Genomic DNA, 7,500 nt, shown 5'->3' on the forward strand with positions numbered 1-7,500 from the left:
GCTCTTGTTTAGAAGGAGTCTAAAGGACAATTTTTTGGCTAACAGGTTCTTAAAAATAGGTTCTTACTTGAGGGGTTTTACTTTATTACATTATTATTTCCAAGTTTGAATGCATTGTTTTTTTTTAGTTATCCACTTTGAAGAAATTGGGGTCATTGGTGACCGAAGTGTTTCCACTACATTATGTTAACATTAGAATTAACTTATGAAATGCACCGTGTCAGAAACAGATTGGCTTCAAAGGGTGAAAAATTTTTGTTAAACTTAGTCATCTCACCAATTTTTAAAAAAACACATTGCATAGGTTTTTTCCAGGTTCTCTTTATTTTTACGCGTGAAACTCTCGACAAACTCTCGTCAACTCTCGCTCTCGTTTGGCCAACTCACGATCACTCTCAAGAGTTTCAACTCTCGTCAACTCTCATCAACTCTCGCTCTCGTTTGGCAAGAGCTTTACTTGCCCTAATGCTTGTCAGCGTTCATCTTTGGAAATTCGTATCATGCTATCATTTTGATAAAAAATATACATAAGAGGGCCAAGAGAAAAGCCTTGAGGACTTCTTTTTTTCACTTATGTCTTTAACTGGTCACCAAAAAACGTATGCTGACTTTTTAAATTCTGGTTCTTAAGTGTGATTTCAGTTTGTCTTGAAAAGGTTGTCTCCGATAGTTATCTTTGATTTCATGATAAATAATTTGAATGTACTGTAGTCTTAACTAAAAACGTTGTAGTATAATTATAAAAAATAAATTCTGTTGGCCAGAAAAAAATACTTAAGCAGTGTCTAATTTATAACTAGTCTTAAAGAATTTATTTTCAGGTTTTTGTTTTGCTTAAGATTGCGATACGCCTGGCTTAATTCACAGAAATCTTCAAAGATGTGGCCATCGAAAATGGTTTTAAGCATGCTAGTACTGTCTATATGTAACGGACGTAATTAAAAACAAAAAAAAAAAGCAGGGAGTGCTACCAACGATTCTTCTGGAGAGGTTAGACTCAAGGAATTCAAATTACTTATTAATTGCACGACTGCTCCTCGCACTTTGAAATATTGGAACTGGTATTTGCGCATATTCCTGAGAACAAATTCGTTCTGTCAATGTCGCATTTGTGTCCAAACTGACTCTCATGTCTGCAATCTAATCACGACCGTTCATGAAATAATATTTCTGTCTATCATGAAAACTGTGAGGCATTACGTTCCTTCTTACCATCAACTATGACATCAAAGGTATCATTTTCGGAGCCTCCTTGGTTCTTTGCTTTACAGGCGTAGGTGCCTTCTCCTCCTTCTGTTATGTTTCTTTTAACCAATTTCTCTTTCTCTTCTTCTTTTAACTGAAGTTTATCTTTAAACCAGCTTATTTTGGGCTTTGGAAAACCATGGACAGTACAAGTCAAAATAATGTTATCTCCTTCACGTACATTATGGCGTGACCCTCATAGCTTTACATTTGGTGGAACTTAAAACAAAAGAGAGAACGGGCCTGGTATGAATTAAACTGCAGTTTATAACCATGATTTTGTCGTCACGACTTTCCAGGAAGAAAGTTGCTTCAAGTAGATAAATGCTTGTAACTCTATTGCACTCACGTTTTTGTACCATAAAGAAAGAATAAATCTACGCTTGGAGCGGCCAAAGTGAAAATGGATTTGAAACGATTTAGTAACGATAACACTGTCCAAACTATGGGTAAGTAATACTCTCAACAATGCTTGGTCATTGCTTCTTTATCGTTGCCGTATTCGCATATAGTGTGCAAACAGATTAAACCAGATTTACCCTTAGACAAAAACCCAGTCAGCCTAGACCGCCAAGCTTTATTACGAATGAAAACTTCATCATTTCCACCTTTACCTACCTATGACAGACACGTTGACAACTTGGGAATAAACAGTGATTCTCTCACTTCCTTTGGTTTGTTTTATAGAACATTTGTAAGCTCCCTCATCTTCCCGCCCAACTTCATCGATCCGCAAACTGCCATCTGACAACTGTGTGAATCCGTCTTTTTCTAAGAGTATGCTATCGTTTTTCCTCCATTCAAATTGCGGAGGAGGATTTCCTTCTGCAGTACAACGTATTTTTCCAGGTCTGCCATATATAAGTGGTTGTTGTAGGTTTTCGTCTTTAAATCCGGCTAAAGAAGAAAAAAAGTGACGGATGAACAATGCCAATGTAATAATATATGATAATGAAATGACAGAGAGAATATATGAAACTGAATTTCGTATATTATAACTGCGGTTGTGTAGGTATCAATGAAAGTGATCATCGCAGTTATGAAGCAACTTGGTCATTTGCAAAAGAAACCTGAAAAAAATCCAGCCTTAAACAGGACCCAAACCAATGAAAGTTTCATACGTCCACCCTTAAACGTGCATCCACCTATTACGGGTTACATTAAGAACTTTCAAGTGCCCAGCTCTCAGGTGACCTGATAGGTCACAAGCATCCCAAGCTCAGTGTGAGCATGGCCGACAAAAATATAAGGATATGCTACCCTATGCTACAATCTAGTTCTTAGCCGAAACTTGTCGGACCAAAGCAAAGTCACTTACGGAGGGTGAGTAGGCTGAGTGAGATGTTAGTATGTCAGTCCTGGTCAGTATTTCTATATGACATTGCTTAATTGCAGAAATCGAATGCCTACAACTATGAAATAAAGGTTGTTCCTTGCTGGAATCATAGCTATGTAAAGAAAGAACTTTTTTCTGCATCTCAAAGTGCTAAGTTGCCAAAGCACAAGGAGGTACCTTTTCGTAAATTCAGTCAGAAAACAAGGTGGAATGAAAAATAATTGAATGCTATGGGTAATCTGAACGTCAAGCTGAGTAGAATTTTCTTGAGCAGTTGGTGTAAGCAATGTCTGCTCAATTAAGCTGTGATATCTGACCGAATTTTCAAAAAGCTACCTCTGCAGATTTTCGCTTGAAAACAGGCGAAGACTGTTTTAAAGCTACTGTGCTGGTCTAAAACCCAGAAGGGGGGGGGGCTCCGTCAAGACATGTCTAGATAAATTCTAGAGGCCCTATGCTACAATCTAGTTCTTAGCCGAAACTTGTCGGACCAAAGCAAAGTCACTTACGGAGGGTGGGTAGGCTGAGTGTGATGTTAGTATGTCAGTCCTGGTCAGTATTTCTATATGACATTGCTTAATTGCAGAAATCGAATGCCTACAACTATGAAATAAAGGTTGTTCCTTGCTGGAATCATAGCTATGTAAAGCAAGAACTTTTTTCTGCATCTCAAAGTGCTAAGTTGCCAAAGCACAAGGAGGTACCTTTTCGTAAATTCAGTCAGAAAACAAGGTGGAATGAAAAATAATTGAATGCTATGGGTAATCTGAACGTCAAGCTGAGTAGAATTTTTTTGCGCAGTTGGTGTAAGCAATGTCTGCTCAATTAAGCTGGAAAATTCTAGCCAAGGGCTAATCTTATAGCAACCTTACTAAACGATGTAATCTATGTAGTGCCGAGAAATTCTATATTGTATATAAACCGGACATGGCAACGCTCAACAAACGTAATGAACTCGTATCGACTTGCAGCCACAAGCGAAATTTTCTCCTTAGGTTCAACCAATCATAAATTTACAAATGCTTTTTTACTATTGTTTTTCAAGTTTGAATCTTGCAACGATCACGCTACTGATGTATATAAACCCCAGCGATGTTACAGTGTACATGGAATTGAACTGATGAGTGGTCCAACTCCTTGTTGGTCTACGAAACAGACCTGTATTAAAGTCCATATGAAACTATATTGAGTAGAAAAACATTGTTATTACCGCTCCATTACTGTTGAGCACTATTCTGGATTTATCAGTGTGGAACTAACCTGAAGTTATATATATATATATATATATATATATATATATATATATATATATATATATATATAGTGAGTAAAGAGGAAGCGAGGACGGACAACTTCTGACGTTAAAAAGTTAAAAAATTAAAAATTTACTAAAACGTTTCGGTCAAAGACCTTCTTCAGTTATGACAACTTTTGAATAAAAACGAAACTTAAATAAGATTTAGGCGCTAACAATTACACAATACCAAGTGACAGCTGTCAAAAAAATATATAAGATTGCAAAAAAGAAGAACAAAAAGTGGTGCTAATTTGTAGATGACAAAAAGGCTAAATTAGGGAAGCAATAAAATTAACAAAATCTCTAGAGGGGCCCTTAAACGATATAAATCATAATGAGCTTCCCGGCCAGGGCCTTTGAGTTCAGCTAAAACCTAAGGGCCTGACGAAATCCAAGAAAAGGGCCTTAGAACGGTTAATCATGTAGGAATGTACTCTATGGGAAAGGAAACTAATTATAACAAATTCTGTTTTTTGAATGAAATTCCTTCCTTTTATTTCAGCCGTGGGGTACTAGAGAGAATAGCTGAGCACTCCAATAAGCCTCTTTTGTAATTAAAAGCCTATCGATTTCTTCAGAGTTGCATGAAGCCTGCACCTGATCAATGCATTGAAATGAAAAATCATCTAGGGTATGTGGGATTTTGTTAAAATGCACTGCTACTTCGCAAGTTGTTTTGTTGGTAAGCATAGCAGACTTGTGATTACGGAACCTAATTCTAAATCAGTGGTGGTAGATCCCACATATTGCAGGCGACATTTCTTGCAAGAGGCTAAATAAATAAAACGTTTTTTATTCTCATCGCAGGAAAGACTGGAATGAATGGTGTATTTTTTTTTTCATACGCCTTCCGTCGGTCAAAAAACAACTAAAAAAGTTTTAGATTCCACAAAGAAATTCTTACGCAAGAGGGACGAACGGATCACCACAACAATGGTTGTTTTTAAAATGCAATAGAAATAGATGCGATCTTTGTAAGAATTTCTTTGTGGAATCTAAATCTTTCCTTAGCTTTAAGACGGAAAAAAAAATACACCATTCATTCCAGTCTTTCCTGCGATTCTAAAAACGTTATTTATTTAGCCTCTTGCAAGAAATGTCGCCTGCAATATGTGGGATCTACCACCACTGATTTTAGAATTAGGTTCCGTAATCACAAGTCTGCTATGCTTACCAACAAAACAAACTTGCGAAGTAGCAGTGCATTTTAACAAAATCCCACATACCCTAGATGATTTTTCATTTCAATGCATTGATCAGGTGCAGGCTTCATGCAACTCTGAAGAAATCGATAGGCTTTTAATTACAAAAGAGGCTTATTGGAGTGCTCAGCTGTTCTCTCTAGCACCCCACGGCTTAAATAAAAGGAAGGAATTTCATTCAAAAAACAGAATTTGTTACAATTAGTTTCCTTTCCCATAGTGTACATTCCTACATGATTAACCGTTCTAAGGCCCTTTTCTTGGATTTCGTCAGGCCCTTAGGTTTTAGCTGAACTCAAAGGCCCTGGCCGGGAAGCTCATTATGATTTATATTGTTTAAGGGCCCCTCTAGGGGTTTTGTTAATTTTTTTGCTTCGCTAATTTAGCTTTTTTGTCATGTACAAATTAGCACCACTTTTTGTTCTTCTTTTTTGCAATCTTATATATTTTTTTGACAGCTGTCACTTGGTATTGTGTAATTGTTAGCGCCTAAATCTTATTTAAGTTTCGTTTTTATTCAAAAGTTGTCATAACTGAAGAAGGTCTTTGACCGAAACGTTACAACTCACAGTTAGAACTGTCCCTGGGCTGTTTGGCAAAGCAGGCCTTGACGGCAAGCCCCCTCAATTTTGAGAGGCCACAATGGCTTGAACACGGGCTGCGCCCGTGCTCAAGCGAAAACTCCAGTAGCTACCTTTTAGCAAATTCGCTCAGATATCAAGGGCCAAACGCCTAAAATTCAGTCAAAAATCGGCTGATCACACTCGATTTACTCAGCCTGGCTCGCAGAATGCCATTCTGGAGAGAAACGCAGAGATAACTATAAATTTCTAACTGGATTTGTCAAAAGGTGCCTGCAGAAATTGTGAAAAACAAGCCAATTCTGCTACTGTGACAGACTTAAAGAAAAGCCACCCTTTCCACCCCTGTGCTTTGGTCAGACAACCAACAATCACCTACCCACACCACAGTGTGGGTTCACTCTAATGGTGATCAAAAGCAAACTATCATTGAAGCCTAGACTAGTCCAGGAAAAATTGCCAATGAAGACATGCTACAGGACAGTTCCAGCGTTTAATCGACGTTTCGGCCTTCGGCCTTCTTCAGGATAGTTTAAAAGTTAAAAATTAAAAAAGCTATATACAATGGTTGTGAGTGGCAGAGTTACGGGCTTTTATATAGTACACAAAAAATGGAAATTAAGGTTATGTAACAAAAGAAAAGTCTTAATTACAAGCTAGGCAAAACAAAAAACAATTGATAAAAAGGAACAAACAGACTAATTAGATAAATCGTGTTATTACGTAACAAACTCCCCATTGAGGGCCTCTGAGTGAATGTGTGCGGGTCAATGTCATAACAAGGTCCTCAGAGAGGGCCCCTAAACAATGTAATAGAGATTCCCAATCGAAAGCCCCTGAATGAAAAACCAAACACAAACATAACAGAATCCCCAATAGAGTTTTTGAACAAAGACAACAACGACTAAGTGAAGGCTAACAAAACAAAAGGGCAAGATTACAAACTGGAAACATTCAAAGCTAGATGGGAGCTAACGAGGTCCTACAGACAGCAAAAATTACGATGATTACAAATTTGGGCTGAAAAGAATTTACACTACAATAGAGACAAAGTCAACTGTTGTAGCAGATACGATTTTTGGATTTGAATTCACGCCTTTTGTTAAGACCGTGTGGATATAATGAAAAGAGTTGTGAGGTCCAATATGCTTCTCTGGTGAGGAGCAGTTGTTCAAGATGGGTGGCATTTTTGTGGTTTACAATTTGTTCGATAATAATAAAACTAATTTGACAAATTTGATGCTCAAGAGAATTATAATGGACCGCCAGCTCACATGTTCTTCTGTTCTTAAGCATTGATGATTTATGGTTACGAAAACGAACCTTGAATTCTGTTGAAGTGGAGCCCACGTACTGCTTTTTGCATTTGTTACAAGCAGCCAAATAAATGACATTTTTGGAAGTACAGCTTAATTTCTGATTAATCCTATATATGCGGCCCGTAGCAAAACTCTTAAACTTAGTATCTTGAATCAAAAAATGTTTACAGAGGTCACATCTTTTGTACATTTGCAACAACCTCGATCATCTTCCAAGGTTTCATTTCTGGCTTCAATGTTCCGAAATTTAGATGGAGCTAAGATTTCTTTTAGGTTTTTTGTTCTGCGATAAGCTGGAAAAATCGACTTTGATGGAAAAATCTCTAAAAGCTCAGGAGACAATCTAAGTAAGTGGGAATGTTTTTTAATCACCTGCTGGATGTCTGGAAGAATTGGGTTGTAGTCAAGTACTAGAGGAAAAACCTTTTTTCTTTGGCTTGACTCTTTTTGTTAGGAGTTCGGACCTCTCATTGCTTAATGCTTTTTCAAATTGTCTGTCCACTAATTCCTTGCTGTAATT

The 7,500-nt window shown here is 37.3% G+C and overlaps 1 protein-coding gene across 1 annotated transcript in view; it reads right to left on the reverse strand.

Moving 5' to 3' along the window:
• Positions 1-7,500, reverse strand: part of LOC138000954 (vascular endothelial growth factor receptor 1-like) — a 99,722-nt gene that overhangs the window by 40,409 nt on the left and 51,813 nt on the right. The window contains exons 6-7 of the mRNA XM_068847622.1: positions 1,864-2,142; positions 1,213-1,464 (exon numbers count right to left, since the gene is read on the reverse strand). The gene's annotated coding sequence lies outside the window, so the exon portion shown is untranslated. The remainder of the gene's footprint in view (positions 1-1,212; positions 1,465-1,863; positions 2,143-7,500) is intronic.

The sequence above is a fragment of the Montipora foliosa genome, chromosome 4, assembly GCF_036669935.1.
Source record: "Montipora foliosa isolate CH-2021 chromosome 4, ASM3666993v2, whole genome shotgun sequence".
NCBI lineage: Eukaryota > Metazoa > Cnidaria > Anthozoa > Scleractinia > Acroporidae > Montipora > Montipora foliosa.